The sequence below is a fragment of the Muntiacus reevesi genome, chromosome 1 (assembly GCF_963930625.1).
Source record: "Muntiacus reevesi chromosome 1, mMunRee1.1, whole genome shotgun sequence".
NCBI classification, from domain to species: Eukaryota; Metazoa; Chordata; class Mammalia; order Artiodactyla; family Cervidae; genus Muntiacus; species Muntiacus reevesi.
Window position 1 is genome coordinate 17,982,208 of NC_089249.1, and position 17,693 is coordinate 17,999,900.

Here is a 17,693-nt window from a genome sequence, read left to right on the forward strand (position 1 = left end):
ATCTCTCTGCCAATGAAGGAGGCACAGATTTGATCTGTGGGTCAGGAAGATCCCCTGGAGAAGGAAATGGCAACCCACTCCAGTATTCTTGCCTGGGAAATCCCATGGACGGAGGAGCCTGGAGGGATACAGTCCATGGATTTGCAAAGAGCTGAATATGACTGAGCACACACCCACCCACAACCCACACAGCAGATAGACAGCCGACCGATGTTAGCTTGGCTATTACCATTCATTATTCATACTATTGCTGGTATGACACTCCCCTCTCATGTCTATACCCAAGCCATCCTCTCACACACAGCCCCAGAACCTGCAATGTCCTTCCTCCTCTGCTGAACTTCAGGAGGAATTTCAAGTCATTCTGTTCTCTGCAACCTCTCCAGCAAGTCCAGGCTTGAAGGCATTCCCTCCTTCCCTTTTTTTCTAAATCCCAATAGGTGTCAAAAGCACATTTCCTGATCACATAATTGTTTTCTAGTCACTTCCTGTGCATTAATCTCTCTGTATCAGATCAAAACCTCTAAGGGCAAAGAATCCCAGTCATCTACCGGTAACTAAGACAACAGTTTATACTTAGCCATCTCAACTCAAAGTGTGGTCCCTGAATGAGCAGTAACAGTAGAAATGCAGAATCTCAGGCCCCACTACAGCCCTAAGTCAGAATCTGCATTTTAACAAGATCCCAGGTGATTGAAGCGCACCTTACCGTTTAAGAGGCCTGTACTCAAGCACTTGGTAAATAACTAGTTAATGCCCAAAGCTGGCCTCCCCACTGAAACCTAGCAGGACTCTGTGGGGCTCCTGGGCACAGAAGCCTTTCCATTTCTCCCATTTCTTGTTTGCAGGGAATAGACTCCAGCCTCCGTTAGCTTCCCTGAGCTTCAAAGAGCAAATTTGAACAACTGCTAATCAGGGAGACAAGAAAGCAGCAGTCAGGAAACAATACTGCAGCCTTCAGGCAAGGTCCTGGTTCCACCTCAAGAGATACACATAACTGTATCTTTGAGTTCTTTACAGAACCAAAACTCCCAACAAAAGGTCATCATACATGTGTGCTCAGTAGTGCGGACTCTTTGTGACCCCATGGACTGCAGCCCACCAGGCTCCTCTGTCCATAGAATTTTCCAGGCAAGAATACTGAAGTGGATTGGTCTTTCCTTTTCCAGGGGATCCTCCCAACCCAGAGATCAAACCCACGTCTCTTACATGGGCAGGCAGATTCTTTACCACTGCGCCAATGGTAGGTATTAGCATTCTTCATCCATGAACCAGAGACACTCATCAGGAGACCACGTGAGGCCAGATTAAAGGAGCAGGCCTTATACACACTCTGCTCCTTATTAGCAACTCTGCCGTTGAACCACTGTTGTAGAACTCCTCACCAAATCCCTCTGGGTTGGGACACACTGTTTTGATATGCATGACCCTGCTGTGTATCACCTTTTGGGTGGCAAAACAATAAGCAATTCTTTTCCATGGCACACCAAACTCTGTCTCTGAGATTTGATTCAGCACCAGTGCACAGAGGCTGGGTTTTCAGCATCACCACCTTGCCAAACCTAGAGAAGGAAAAATGGCAACCCACTCCAGTATTCTTGCTAGGACAACCTCATGGACAGAGGACCCCAGCAGGTTACAGTCCATGGAGTTGCAAAGAGTCTGATGCAACTGAGCATGTACATCTCTCTCTCTTACCCCTCACCTTACCCTACAGGGACCAGCCAGTGCAGAAGACAGCACCATTCACTTCCTGGACTTCTTTGACTTCATACTTACTACAACAGTTCTCTGGCACATGGAAGCAGGGTTTCTAGAAGGAAAAGTGTCTTTTTCTAATTAAACAGAAGCATCTTAAGGACTAACGGTAGCTCTGACGACCCATCCTTCGTGTGTGTGCGCGAAGTCACTTCAATTGTGTCCAACTCCTTGCGATCTTACAGACTGTAGCCCACCAGGCCCCACTGCCCATGGTATTTTCTTTTCTTTCTTTGTTTTTTTGTCCATGGTATTTTCTAGGCAAGAAAATTGGAGTGGGTTGCCATTTCCTTCTCCAGGGCATCTACCTGACTCAGGGATCGAACCTGTATCTCTTGAGTTGCCAGCACTGGCAGGTGGATTCTTTACCACTAACGCCACCTGGACCCATCCTGACCTTCCATCAAAACTCTTTTTGCACATTTGAATAATGACTGAACAGCACCGACATCACCCACAGAGGCATCACTTCAGTCATCTCACAGAAGGGGAAACTGAGGCTAAGGATGCTGAATTAGCTATCAAAAATCATGGAACTCAAATTCTAGTATTTTCTGGAAAAACAGAAAATCAGTTCTTTGCTACAGGACATACCAGTGATGACCAATCTGTACCTCCTCAGTCAGAGCAGATACCTCAAAGGGGCAAGCACCTTGTCCATTTTGGCCACTCCTGTTTTATTTGTTGCCAGCACTGTATCTGGCATATAAAAAGGTAATCAATAAATATGTATTGAGTGGGTCAAGGCCTGAATATCTCAGGCGCAGCCAGCAACCTCCCTGGATGTTCATTATCATACAAACGACTCTTGTCACACAACCTCCAACCCACTCCTTCCTCCCCAATCCAACATGGAATCCTGCGGAACTCCTGTTATGTGAGCAACAAATTCTGCTTTATCCTCAACTTCCCCTTGCTTCATTCTACCTCCAGCTCTTAAGTGAAGGCAACAGCTGTTCCCTAGACCACTGCTTTCCTCTACTCTTTGAAGGCAAATACAACATCAACTGGGGGGTGGGGAGAGGGAAGCACAACCTAAAAGTTAACAATTATGTTTTACTTGGTGGACTTTCTGAATAATTCAGGCCCTGGAGGTAGCCTCTCAGATAGCTCTGGGGGACTGCTCTTGAACAGGTAAGGGAGGAGCCAGGATGTATAGAAGTTTTGCAACAAAAAAATAGGTAGCTGGAACATCAAAAGATTGCTGTTAATTAAAGAAAACCAGACATCTCAAGATAATGAATGTAGTGCTTTTCTATGTATGGGAAGATGCAAGGGTCTGGGCTCATTGCAATCATTCCTTTGAAAAGCATCTTAGCTTTCTGAGGCCAGGATCCTGTTCCTGCCCACCCCAAGTCCCCTCAGGGTGCACGGCTCGGGGCGGCTGCAGTAGCTGAGGGTTTGATGGCCCCAACATTCTAAGTTTACTGATAGGGCAGGTGGCATTCTGAGTCCACATACCTAAGGGCTAGGAATTTGGTCTTGTGAAATGAAATATTTCCTGCAAAAAAGAAAAAAAAAAGGTCACAGCTATCAGCAATTTCTGGTCTCCTAAGGTGAATGAGGGCTCCCCAAAGAGAACACAATGCCTGAAATCTAGCAGATGCCGCCACCCCTTTCCCCACAGAGGTTGCTGAGGAGATGGGGGTGGCTGTGGGTGAGGAGCAAGAAGCAGCCATCCACCACACCTGTCACCCCTTACAGAGACAGGAAACTGGATTTGGCCCCAGACAGCTGAGGTGCATATGAAAGGAATGAATTCAGTGAGCCCAGAGGCTTGCATTTTCCCATACACAGAACACTAATTTCAAGGCTTGACTCTGGTTTTCCTTGCTACTTAACAAAAATCTTTGATGTTCAGACTGCCTGCCCCCTTTGTTGGAAACTAGTATATAGCTTGACTCCCTCTCCTGCCTCCTTGGAGCAGTTTTCTCAGAGCTACTGAGATACTGTCTCCCGGTCTTGGAAGTCCTTAACATTCCCAACAAATAAAATAACTCCCTAATTTCAGGTTGTGACTAATTTGTAGTGCAGCTTCCAGCTGTCACTACAAAATCTTACTGCCCCTCCCTCGAAGGAAGATCACCATTCCTTGGTGACCCCAGGGGTTCTCTCTGTCCTTGTCAGTCATTTGGCAAGTCCTAGTCATGCCTCTCCCTGGAAGAAAAGCTATGACCAACCTAGACAGCATATTAAAAGGCAGAGAGATTACTTTGCCATAGCTTTGACAGACAACTGTATAGTCAAAGCTACAGTTTTTCCAGTAGTCATGTATGGATGTGAGAGCTGGACCATAAAGAAAGCTGAGCACCAAAGAATTGATGCTTTTGAACTGTGTGTTGGAGAAGACTCTTGAGAGTCCCTCGGACTGCAAGGAGATCAAACCAGTTAATCCTAAAGGAAACCAGTCCTGAATATTAATTGGAAGGACTGATGCTGAAGCTCTAATACTTTGGCCACCTGATGCGAAGAACTGACTCATTGGAAAAGACTCCGATGCTGGGAAAGATTGAAGGGAGGAGGAGAAGTGCATGACAGAGGATGAGATGGTTGGATGGCATTACTGACTCGATGGACATGAGTTTAAGCACGCTCTGGGAGTTGGTGATGGACAGGAAAGCCTGGTGTGCTGAAGTCCACAGGGTAGCGGAGAGTTGGACAAGACTGAACTGACAGATAGCCAATTAACAATCTTGTGATGGTTGCAGGTGAGCAGCAAAGGGACTCAGCCATACATACCATGTATCCATTCTCCCCCCAACTTCCCTCCCATCCAGGCTCTATCCAGAGCTCCAGGTGCTATACAATAGGTTCCTGTTGGTTATCCATTTTAAAAAATAGTAGTATGTACATGTTCATTCCAGACTCCTTAACTATCCTATCCTTTGAGATAAATAATTTATACATTCCTTTTCTCCCCAAATGTCTTCTTTTCTGAATGGTAAATTCCAGGAGGTATTCCTTGAATGAATGGTCCAAGGTGCCAGGAGAGCCTCGGCGGGCACGCACCTTGCCGTCACTCTAGTATTGTCCCCAAATCCCTTTTAAACAAAAGCCTGCCAGTGAGTGGTCTGACCACACGCCATCTGTAATATGAGAAACAAAATCCTCACAGTATCTCAATTAGGTCCTTGCGGTAATGGTGTGCCCCTCGGAAATCCTTTGTGATGTCTGAGGCCGCCTGCAAACTTCACTTTGGCAGCTTCCTCTCCTTCCTCTGCCCCAGGAGGAAGAGTGCACAAGAGGCTCGGGGCCTAGAGGATCCCCCTCCTGAAGGTTATCAGCAGTCACTTCGCTCCTCCATCTCCATCAGGCCCCAAAGCCTCGCTCTCCTGCAGGTGACCCTTTGGCCTATAAAACTGGCACTCTTGATCTCTTTTTTCATTTAGAGAATGACATTTGGCCTGGGAGGCACTGTGTAAAAATTGGTCATGTGAACTTAACAGCCACATGCAATATGCTTTGAAACAAACTCTGACAACGTGGAGTTCACTGTGATTTAAGGTCTCAAAGGTTCCATCCCCACCACCTTACTTTTCTTGATCCTGCTGTGGAGTCAATGCTTCTGCTGTGGGAAAATAGGTTCTTTTGCCCTTGGAACCACTGTGATGGCCCAGATCAAGGGTGGAGGCCTTCCTAGGGTCATGACCTCAGTATTTAACCATCCATCTTTCCAAAACTCTGCAGTTAGGACATGCTACCTACAGCCTGAGAGTATTGACTGTTTTGCTTCTAATTATGTTAAAATACAACACCCAGGCACAGCATGATTTCATACAGATCTCATGGCATTTATAGAGGAATGGGAGTCAGGACCTGGGCTCTTCACGTTGGCTGCAGGATCTCAGAAAATCATTCAATACCTTGAGACCATCCATCTCTTTGTGTGAAGACCCATGGCAATATCAAGTATTAAGGGTTGATGCAAGGATCAAAGGAGAGCAAATGAATTCCAAATATATTTACACAACAACGTAAGATGCTATGTATTAATAGTAGTAACAACATTAAAATGAATTAGTTGAATTTTAGCTGCTTGATCAATCAAATCCTAAAGACAGTGCAGAGACTACTGGCTCCTTGCTGTGACGTCCACAAAGCATGCAGAAGGGTGTCTGAGTTCATCTGGGCTGCTACAGCAAAAATATCATACATTGGGTGACTTACACAGCAAGCATTTATTTCTCACAGTTCTGGAGACTAAGAAGCCCAAGATCAAGGTACTGGTAGGTTCAGTGACTGGTGAGGATGTGCATCCTGGTTTGCAGGTGGCCACCTTCTCCTTGTGCCCTCACATGGAAAAGGTGAGGGAGCTCTCTGGGACCTCTTTTATAAGAACACTGATCCCATTCATGGGAGTTCTACCCTCATGACCTAATCACTTCCCAAAGCCATCACACCGAGGCATTAGGATTCAACACACAGATCGTGTGTGTGTGTGTGTGTGCGCGCATGCTCAGTCGCTCAGTTGTGTCAGACTCTGCAACTCCATGCACTGTAGGCTGCCAGGCTCCTCTGTCCATGGGATTTCCCAGCAAGAACACTGGAGTGGGCTGCCATTTCCTTCTCCAGGGAATCTTCCTGACCCAGGGATCAAAACCTCATCTCTTGCATCTCCTGCATTGGCAGGCCGATTCTTTGCCACTGCACCACCTACAGGTTTTAGGGGGACACAAACACTCAATCCACACAAAGGAGAGAGGATGAATAAACATGACTGTGCCATGTTCTGCCTCAAGGTGGCGCATATCAGCAGAGGGAGTACCATACAAGGGAAAGGACATCCTAAGGTGTGTGTGTGCTAAGTTGCTCAGTCATGTCTGACTCTGCGACCCCATGGACTGTAGCCCACCAGGCTCCTCTGTCCATGGGATTCTCCAGACAAGAATACTGGAGTGGGTTGTCATGCCCTCCTCCAGGGGATCTTCCCGACCTAGGGATCGAATCAACATCTCTTACATCTCCTGTGTTGGCAGGTGGGTTCTTTATCACTAGCACCACCTGAGAAGCCCATCCTAACATCCACTAGGACGGAAGAAAATAAACTGTGCTAAATAAGCATATTATTCAATACGTCACTGCTGTTTATAAAGGGACTACTTTAAAAGTACACTACTGTACTTTAAAAAGGGACTACCTCATGAAACAAATTCTATTTCAGTACTTAGTACCTGGAAATGATTCTCCCATGAGGAACCAATATGTTTCCTTGGACAAGACAATAGCAGCTCTTATAAAACTCATCCTATTTTCCATAACTGCTTTTTGAAAGGTAGAAGTAAATAAGGTTAAGTTCAGGGGCTTCCCTGGTGTGTCAGTGGCTAAGACTTTGCCTTCTGGTGGTGTGGGTTCAAGTCCTGCTTGGAGAGTTAAGAACCCATGTTTGTTTGGACTCAGAGGCTCAGTTCTGTCCGACTTTTTGCGACCTCATGGACTGTAGCCCGTCAGACTCCTCTGTCCATGGGATTCCCCAGGTGAGAATATTGGAGTGGATTGCTATTCTAGTCTCTATTAGCATGTCTAAAATATTAGCAATTAACACATAATCAATACAAAATATTCATGAGATATTTCACACTCTTTTTCTCATTCTGTATCAAAATCCAAAGGACTCCTTATATTAACAGCTTATTTCCATCTGAACTATCCACACTTCAGGTGCTAGAGAGCCATGATGTTAGACAGTACAAAGTTTAAATATCTTCCAGGCCTTGACACCATCCTGTTTAGAAAAGTAAGTTTGGCTGTGGGCTTAAGAATGGACTTGAGGCAGACGGTCCAAGTGAGTCTGTAGTAATACAGTTAGACTAACAGTAGTCTGAGCTGGTGGTGGCAGAACAAGAGAGAACTGGATGTAACTGCAGGTGGGAGTGCTTGGGAAAGAAGACAATGTTCATTGCACAACTAGGATGCCAGGCACCCCACTGACACTCCCCCACAGCCGTAGTTCACTTAGGCTTCACAAACAATCTGTGAGAGTCCACATTACAGATAAGGGCATCAAGGCCCAGAAGGTTAGGGAACGCGGCCCACACAGCTGAGAAGAGGGGCACTGGATTCACCCTAAGACTTCTGCCTTCAGATCCGATGTGTTTTCCTCAGGATGACTTTAAGGGCCTCGGAGGTCCGATTTCTGCCAACTAGGTCACTTCAGGGCCACCATGATCACACCTTCCAGGACGGTTCCACCAGGCAAATGAGGGGCACCTCCCTGCCTTTCCACCGCCTGCCTCCTGTTCCTACTAGACTACCTCCTACTTATCAACATGGTAAGCCTCTAAAACAAGTACTTCCCTACTGGGGGTGATTTTGCCCTATATATAGGGACATCTGGCAATGTCTAAGGGACACTTTTGATCAAGACAGGAAAGAATGGGGTACCAATCTTCCCAGTGAATTTGAGGTTCTTGCTTCATTAGGAAAGAATTTGAATTCAGAGATGAAATGATAGGTAAGAAGTGGATTGATAGAGAAACACACTCCACAGACAGAGTGTGGGCCATCTCAGAAGGCCAGAGAGAGCCTTGAAATATGACCTGGTTAGTTTTTACTGGCAGGGTAATTTCATAGGCTACTGAGTGGGAGGATTATTCCAATTATTTGGGGGAAGAGACAGCGATTTCCAGGAAGTGGGCCACCACCCACTTTTTTACCTTTTATGGTCAGTCCCAGAACTATCTTGGCACTGGTGGGTGTGTCATTTAGATGCTGCTTAAGTACTTGGATGCAATCTCAAAAACCACAGAATGATCTCTGTTCGTTTCCAAGGCAAACCAATCAATATCACGGTAATCCAAGTCTATGCCCCAACCAGTAACGCTGAAGAAGTTGAAGTTGAACAGTTCTATGAAGACCTACAAGACCTTCTAGAACTAACACCCCCAAAAGATGTTCTTTTCATTATATGGGACAGGAATGTAAAAGTAGGAAGTCAAGAAACACCTGGAGTAACAGGCAAATTTGGCCTTGGAGTACAGAATGAAGCAGGGCAAAGGCTAATAGAGTTCTGCCAAAAGAATGCACTGGTCATAGCAAACACCCTCTTCCAACAACACAAGAGAAGACTCTACACATGGACATCACCAGATGGTCACCACTGAAATCAGACTGATTATATTCTTTGCAGCCAAAGATGGAGAAGCTCTATACATTCAGCAAAAACAAGACCGGGATCTGACTGTGGCTCAGATCATGAACTCTTTAGTGCCAAATTCAGACTTAAATTGAAGAAAGTAGGGAAAACCACTAGACCATTCAGGTATGACCTAAATCAAATCCCTTATGACTATACAGTGGAAGTGAGAAATAGATTTAAGGGACTAGATCTGATAGACTGCCTGATGAACTATGGATGGAGGTACCTGATATTGTATAGGAGACAGGAATCAAGATCATCCCCAAGAAAAAGAAATGCAAAAAAGCAAAATGGCTCTCTGAGGAGGCCTTACAAATAGCTTTGAAAAGAAGGGAAGTGAAAAGCAAAGGAGAAAAGGAAAGATATTTCCATTTGAATGCAGAGTTTCAAAGAATACCAAGGAGAGATAAGAAAGCCTTCCTCAGTGATCTATGCAAAGAAATAGAGGAAAACAATAGAATGGGAAAGACTAAAGATCTCTTCAAGAAAATTAGAGATACCCAGGGAACATTTCATGCAAAGATGGGCTCAATAAAGGACAGAAATGGTATGGACCTAACAGAAGCAGAAGATGTTAAGAAGAGGTGGCAAGAATACACAGAAGAACTGTATAAAAAAGATCTTCAAGACCCAGATAATCACGATGGTGTGATTACTCACCTAGAGCCAGACATCCTGGAATGTGAAGGCAAGTGGACCTTAGAAAGCATCACTATGAACAAAGCTAGTGGAGGTGATGGAATTCCAGTTGAGCTATTTCAAATCCTGAAAGAAGACGCTGTGAAAGTGCTGCACTCAATATGCCAGCAAATTTGGAAAACTCAGCAGTGTCCACAGGACTGGAAAAGGTCAGTTTTCATTCCAATTCCAAAGAAAGGCAATGCCAAAGAATGCTCTAACTACCGCACAATTACACTCATCTCACACGCTAGTAAAGTAATGCTCAAAATTCTCCAAGCCAGGCTTCAGCAATACAGGAACTGTGAACTTCCAGATCTTTACGTAAGTTGGTTTTAGAAAAGGCAGAGGAACCAGAGATCAAATTGCCAACATCCACTGGATCATCGAAAAAGCAAGAGAGTTCCAGAAAAACATCTATTTCTGCTTTACTGACTATGCCAAAGCCGTTGACTGTGTGGATCACAATAAACTGTGGAAAATTCTGAAAGAGATGGGAATACCAGACCACCTGACCTGCCTCTTGAGAAACCTGTAGGCAGGTCAGGAAGCAACAGTTAGAACTGGACATGGAACAACAGACTAGTTCCAAATAGGAAAAGCAGTACGTCAAGGCTGTATACTGTAACCTTGCTTATTTAACTTATATGCAGAGTACATCATGAGAAACGCTGGGCTGGATGAAGCACAAGCTGGAATCAAGGTTGCTGGGAGAAATATCAATAACCTCAGATATGCAGATAACACCACTCTTATGGCAGAAAGTGAAGAAGAACTAAAGAGCCTGTTGATTAAAGTGAAAGAGGAGAGTGAAAAAGTTGGCTTAAAGCTCAACATTCAGAAAACTAAGATCACGGCATCTGGTCCCATCACTTCACGGCAAATAGATGGGGAAACAGTGGAAACAATGGCTGACTTTATTTTTCTGGGCTCCAAAATCACTGCAGATGGTGATTGCAGTCATGAAGTTAAAAGACGCTTACTCCTTGGAAGGAAAGTTATGACCAACCGAGACAGCATATTAAAAAGCAGAGACATTACTTTGCAACAACAAAGGTCCGTCTAGTCAAGGCTATGGTTTTTCCAGTGGTCATGTATGGATGTGAGAGTTGGACTATAAAGAAAGCTGAGCTCAGAAGAATTAATGCTCTTGAGCTGTAGTGTTGGAGAAGACTTTTGAGAGTCCCTTGGACTGCAAGGAGATCCAACCAATCCATCCTAAATGAAATCAGTCCTGAATCATGGAAGGACTGATGTTGAAGCTGAAACTCCAATACTTTGGCCACCTCATGCGAAGAGTTGACTCACTTGAATAGACCCTGATGCTGGGAAAGATTGAGGGCAGAAGGAGAAGTGGACAACAGAGAATGAGATGGTTGGATAGTATCAACGACTCAATCGACATGGGTTTGGGTGGATTCCAGGAGTTGGTGATGGACAGGGAGGCCTGGCATGCTGCAGTTTATGGGGTCGCAAAGATTCGGACACGACTGAGCGACTGAATTGAACTGAACTGAATGTATAACAATGAGCAATATAATGAGGCTCAAGGTCTACTGGAAGTCAAATCTTCCACCATCTTGGACCCAGTTGATTCTAACCAGTCTTTGTCATGTCCTATGTCTATGCCATTCTTTTAAAGGTTGTGTCTTGCCCCCTTCGGGATGGGATGTTGGCAAGCATCTTACAAAGCATAGGACAGTCCCCAAACAGTTACAAAGCCCAAAATAACAAAGGGCTGAAGTTGGGAAACCTTGATCGAAGGCACCACTTCTTCAGGGGGGACCTGTACATCCCATATTAAAGGGCTCAGTGCATGTTTCCAGGGGGCAGATGCCAGGAAGAACTACAAATTCACAGTGGTCATCTTCTCCTCCAGTCACCTCCCGTGGCCTGGGAAAGCAAAATACATTGATCTTCATTCCATACTTTTCCTAATTTCCTCCCCTTCTATTATACCATCCAACCTGGATTCTGCTTTTTAAGGGCAGGAACTCAAGTTTAATAGAGACATCCACAGGCAGGCAATGTGAATATCACTTCTAACACAGAGCTCTCTCTGGGGTGACACAGGTGGAGAAGCAGAAAGGGGGAAAAGAATTGTGAAGCAATCAAAAATTTCCACTTACAATATTAACCTCTTTGAACAATGCATTGCCAAAGAGATCTTGAATGCAAATTGATCTTTCCTGAGGATATACACTTTTCCTGGGGTCAGACTCTAGCTCCACGAAGGCTGATTTTCATGTTTTTCTTCTGAATGTTAAATCAGCTCTTAATCACATCCACGAGGCTACCCGTGAAGCCACCCATCGGAGTGTTTTGGTCTTCGCTCTTTTGATTTCCATTCTGGAAAGGGATGACTTAGGCAGGCCTGCCTCACATTTTCATTCTGCTTAAGCAAACACTCACAAGCATTTAACAAGGGCCGATACTGCAAAATGCACTCTAGTCTTCCCGACTGCTGGAGGATTACGTGTCTAACTTGCCGAGTCTATTTTTCCCTCTGCGTGCAGAGGCCGATGGAGATTTTATGCAAATAACTCTTGTGGCAAATGAAAATGAAGGCAGTGATTTCTTTACTTTTCCTCTACTCTCTGCCATTCATCCATTGCACGCAGGCCATATTTACTGGGCCCATGTTCTATTTTGGGCCCAGGGCTTGGGGCTAGGGATACAGAAGTGACTCTGACAGCTGCCCTCCCCCACCCCCGCTGTGAGGATCCCCTGTGAGAATGCAAACAGACAGACACAGATCCCAGGAACATGAACACAGACAGGGCCAGGGGAGGCAGGATTCTCAGGAGAAAAACATTTGATTGGAGCCAAAGAGGATGCCACAATGTCAAATGGCTGGTGAGGAGACAGCAGTCATCCTAGAAGATCAGGGAACTACTAGGAGAAGTGAAAGGGCATGCCTGCAGGGACGCAGCTAATCCCTCAGGGTGAGCAGAACAGGGAGCCATCACACAACAAGGCTGATGGGCGGAGGGAGTGAGATTGAGATGGCCTTGAATTGCATGAAGAAGACATCAACTTCATTCCAAGGCTCCTGGGGAGATTCCTAAGTATCTGTGCTTGGGGAAGCCAGCAACTCTGCGAGCAGTGTGAGGACAGGGTTCGTGCAGAAGAAAGTGTAACCCAGAGGCTAAGCTGATGACTGGAGACCAAGCCAAGAGCCATGTTCTTGATGTGGGGACATTTCTGTTAACAAGATGCTGCTTTGCTCCATATGTGGGTAGGATGAAATGAATGTATCCCCCTCAGGTTTAATATATTGAAATCCTAATCAGTACCAGTCCACACGGCCTGCTAAGAATCAGGCTGCACAGTAAGAGGTCAGCGCCAGGCGAACGAGTGAAGTTGCATCTACTGCTCCCCAATGCTCACATTATTTGCCTAGAAATCCAAGACCTTGGTGTGAGTAAGTAGGGCACGCTCTCTCTGAAGACATTTAGAGGAAGACCCATTCCAGGTCTCTCTGAGTTTCTGGTGGTCCCTTGGCTAGGGTAGCACAGCTCTGACCTTTACATGGATGGGGGCCCACCCTCATCAAGTATGATCTAATTCCAGCTACTGACAATTACATCAATGACATCTTAACATATATGGAGGTCCTGGGGGCTGAGACTCCAGCATAAAAATTTTGGGGGGGGACACAATTTTTCCATGAAAGTTACCTTCACCATCACACAAAGGTCAAGAAAAGAAAACAACACGAGGAAGAGTCAGGAAGAGGTGGTTTAGTTCTATAGGATCAGGGATACCCAGTCCCCAGGGGCCACAGGTCAAAGAGGAGCGGGGCTCAAGACAAGACGACTCAAGACAAGTGGAAGATGGACGAGACGGCCTGAAAACTACCACGGGTCTCACACTCTGTTGTTGCTGTCACTGAGTCGTGTCTGACTCTTTGCAGCCCCATGGACTGCAGCACGACAGGCTTCCCTGTCCTCCACTATCTCCTGGAGTTCATGTCCATTGAATCAGTGATGCTATCTAATCATCTCATTTCCTGTCACCCCCTTCTCCTCCAGCCCTCAATCTTTCCCAGCATCAGGGTCTTCTCCAGTGAGCTGGCCCTTCGCATCAGGTGGCCAATACTCCAAACGGTGTCAAAGGAACAGCATGAAGGCGAGTTCCAGAACACCAAGTTCTAGCAGCTTATTTCACGACCCAACTGGACCCTCACTTTCTTGAGGCCTCGGCATCCAATTAAAATAATTACAGGTTCCATAACTGACCTCTGACACCCAAAACACAACATCTGCTTATCAGTTCCAAAATCCATGGGGAAATTTAAATCCCTTCTCTGCAGGGCTGCAGAACTATTCATGGTTTTCTAACAATCTCTTCCTTTTCTAGCTGTAGGTAAGAACTTTCAGCTAACATTCCTGCCACTTTCAAATTAAATCAGATTAAATCGCAGGCATCCAGCCTTCTATAAAAAAATCAAATTGTTCCGATATATCTCACTCCCACAGCACATTAGACAGATGCAGCACATAAAGTAAACAGTCTAGTTAAGAAGTGCGAGTTCATTAGTTGTGGGGCTGTCAGGAGCACCCAAGAGCTGTGATAACACAACGCGGTTCCCATCTTAGAAGTCAAGCTAAATGCTTTCCATTTTTATCACCCAATTCATAACCTTGCTGTCTGGCTTTAAGAATCAATAGGCTGGTAGTTTTGGTATCCAATAAATTTGTCTTCATTTGGACATTTTTCATTTCCCATGCCACTTGAAGAGAGAAGGATAAGGTAAATTGTTCCTCTCATGGCATTTGTTTTTTTTTTCAAATCTATAATTTCACACTGACACATTCCACAAACCAGCGAAGGCAAAGAGAGCAGATATCAGAGGCCCCATCCTGAGATCAAAGAAGCTTCCAACTGGGATCACCTGAGAAAATTAATTTAACAAGGGCACATGGGCAAAGGTCAACTGGTCTACCCAGGGTGACCCATTATTCACATAGCAAGGAATTTTTATCTAATACTTACCATGTGCCAAACCCTGTGCTATACTTTACATGATTTGTCTCATTAGTTCTCAGAGGAGAGGGACCTGAAAGAAAAAAAGCCAATGTTTTATGTATACCCACACACAAATGGGAATACATAGTATATTTACTTATTTTTATATTTATTAGAACACTGAAACTGAAGGAAAGAAGGTAATTCCAGCTTTGTGGATAATAAAAAGCAGAAAGAAACTTTAACAAGCATATTTAAGGCAAATCAATATATATAGGTACAGATTTAAAAATCAATGAGTTTAAATCTAAAAGAAAAGTTGCAGAGGGAGCACTTCTTGAATCCAATACAAATTATCTGAATAAGGAAATGGGGGCTCAGATAAGGGAATGACATATCCAAAGTTATCTAGACAGCATAAGACCAGAATTAAATCTAGATTTTGAATTTTAGTCTTCCTGAGCTGCTGTTTCAGTTTTATTATCATCATCAAATCAACACATAACTGGTCAAACCATATCTCACTAACACAGCTTCTAGCACCCTTTCTAATCGCAGGGGTCTCCAACCTCTGGGATCTAATGCCTGATGTTCTGACGTAGAGCTAACATAATAATAGAAATACAGTGCACAATAAATGTAATGTGCTGGAATCATCCTGAAGCCATTTCCCCCAAACCTCCTAGAAAAATCATCTTCCAAAAAACCTGTCTCTGGTGCCAGAGAGTTTGGGGACCAATGTCTAATGTACCCTACTGATTAATTCTGGAAGCATTGCTGTGTTCGGGATTCAACAGGCTGACAACACAATGGTAGTAACTAAAATATGAAGAAATTCAGTGCTTTGTTTCTCTGTAAAGTCTAAAGACAAAAGAAACCTCTAAAACCCATGCAATCCTGATCATAGGCCCAGTTTGGGGGGAAAAAAGATGACATATCCCAATTTGTTCTTGTTTACAAATACTTTTAAGCTGTTTGTCAAACAAAATGATTCTGTCTGCCAGATGAGATCCCAATTTCCTATGTTCATTAGCAGCTGATGAACAGAAAGGGTCACCCTGATGATTTAGTAATTTGGCCCTGACTCTTGTCAAAGACACTTAAAAAAAAAAAAAAGTCCAAGCTGTCAGGAGAGAAAGGAAATGCTGCTGCTGCTGCTGCTAGGTCGCTTCAGTCGTGTCCGACTCTGCGAGACCCCATAGACGGCAGCCCACCAGGGTCCTCTGTTCCTGGGATTCTCCAGGAAAGAACACTGGACTGCGTTGCCATTTTCTTCTCCAATGCATGCATGCATGCTAAGTCACTTCAGTCGTGTCCGAATCTGTGCGACCCTATGGACAGCAGCTCAACAGGCTCCTCTGTCCACAGGAATCTCTAGGCAAGAATACTGGAGTGGGTTGCCATTTCCTTCTCCAAAGGAAACGCTATTTGATCCAATTTGTGCACTATTTTTGTGCAAACAAGAGTAGATATTGACAGGCATCAGATATTAAGTCTCCACAACCAGGGCATGATGGTGAAGAAGCACAGGAAAGGAGAAAGACAGAGAATGTTTAAAATGCCCCGAGTTGGGAGCCACAGTCAGCTCAATTCAGTTCAGTCGCTCAGTCATGTCCAACTCTTTGCAACCCCATGGATTGCAGCACACCAGGCCTCCCTGTCCATCACCAACTCCTGGAATCACTCAAACTCATGTCCATTGAGTTGGTGATGCCATTCAACCATCTCATCCTCTGTCGGCCCCTTCTCTTCTTGCCTTCAATCTTTCCCAGCATCAGGGTCTTTTCAAATAACAGCTCTTCACATCAGGTGGCCAAAGTATTGGAGTTTCAGCTTCATCATCAGCCCTTCCAATGAATATTCAGGACTGATTTCCTTTAGGATGGACTGGTTGGATCTCCTTGCTGTCCAAGGGACTCTCAAGAGTCTTCTCCAACACCACAGTTCAAAAGCATCAGTTCTTCAGCACTCAGGCCACAGGCAGCTCTAAACTGCCTGGAAGCCAACTCTGACTGCCTCCTATTTTAAATCCTGTGAGTAGCAAAGACATGCTTTCAAATTATAAAACTCGGGATCATGAGAAAATGAGGAATTGCTTAAGAAACTTGTAGTCTAGGGCATAAGTAGGGCACACTGCTCAGATGCTGGGAAGATGGAAAGATGGCTTTCCAAGTTCTATTAAGGCCCTTGATAGAGGAAAACTGATGTTTTAATATGACATGCATGTTGTAATGCAAAGAAACACCAAGGTTCTTATACAAGTCTATTAATGAGAATAAGCTGAAACTCCAATACTTTGGCCACCTGATATGAAGAACTGACTCATTTGAAAAGACCCTGATGCTGGGAAAGACTGAAGATAAGAGGCGAAGGGGACAACAGAGGATGAGATGGTTGGATGGCATCACCGACTCAATGGACAAGAGGTTGAGTAAATTGTGGGAGTTAATGATGGACAGGGAGACCTGGTGTACTGCAGTTCACGGGGTCGCAAAGAGTTGGACATGACTGAGCGACTGAACTGAACTGAACTGGGAAAGACTGAAGGCAGGAGGAGAAGGGGATAACAGAGAATGAGATAGTTGGAGGGCATCACCAACTCAACAGACATGAGTTTGAGCAAGCTCCAGGACTGACTGAATTGAACTGACTGAATCAGAGTAATAAAGCATCCCCAATATCTGTCTCCCAATTGTGCCATCATGAGCTGGCAAAGTAAGAGTCAATGTTGCTACTCCATAGCCTAGGGGCACTTCTCCTTTGAGGAATTAGTTTCATTCAAAGGTTCCTATAGTCAAAGCCATGGTTTTTCTAGTAGTCATGTATGGATGTTAGAGTGCTGAGTGCTGAAGAATTGACGCTTTTGAATTGTGGTGCAGAAGACTCTTGAGAGTCCCTCGGACAGCAAGGAGATCAAACCAGTCAATCCTAAAGGAAATCAACCCTGAATATTCATTGGAAGGCTGATGCTGAGGTTGAAGTTCCAGTACTTTGGCCACCTGATGTGAAGAGCTGATTCACTGGAAAAGACCCTAATGATGGGAAAGACTGAAGACAAAAGGAGAAGGGGTTGACAGAGGATGTGTGGTATCACTGACTCAAGTGACATGAACTTGAGCAAACTCTCGGAGATAGTGAAGGACAGGGAAGG

At 44.8% G+C, this 17,693-nt stretch overlaps 1 protein-coding gene across 6 annotated transcripts in view; it reads right to left on the reverse strand.

The window, feature by feature from the left end:
• The window catches only part of LARGE1 (LARGE xylosyl- and glucuronyltransferase 1), a 589,892-nt gene that overhangs the window by 444,878 nt on the left and 127,321 nt on the right, over positions 1 to 17,693 (reverse strand). The window contains exon 2 of one of the 6 annotated variants that reach the window (XM_065938571.1): positions 14,570 to 14,633. The exons of the other annotated variants lie outside the window; for them this stretch is intronic. The gene's annotated coding sequence lies outside the window, so the exon portion shown is untranslated. The remainder of the gene's footprint in view (positions 1 to 14,569; positions 14,634 to 17,693) is intronic. 6 annotated transcript variants of the gene reach the window in all.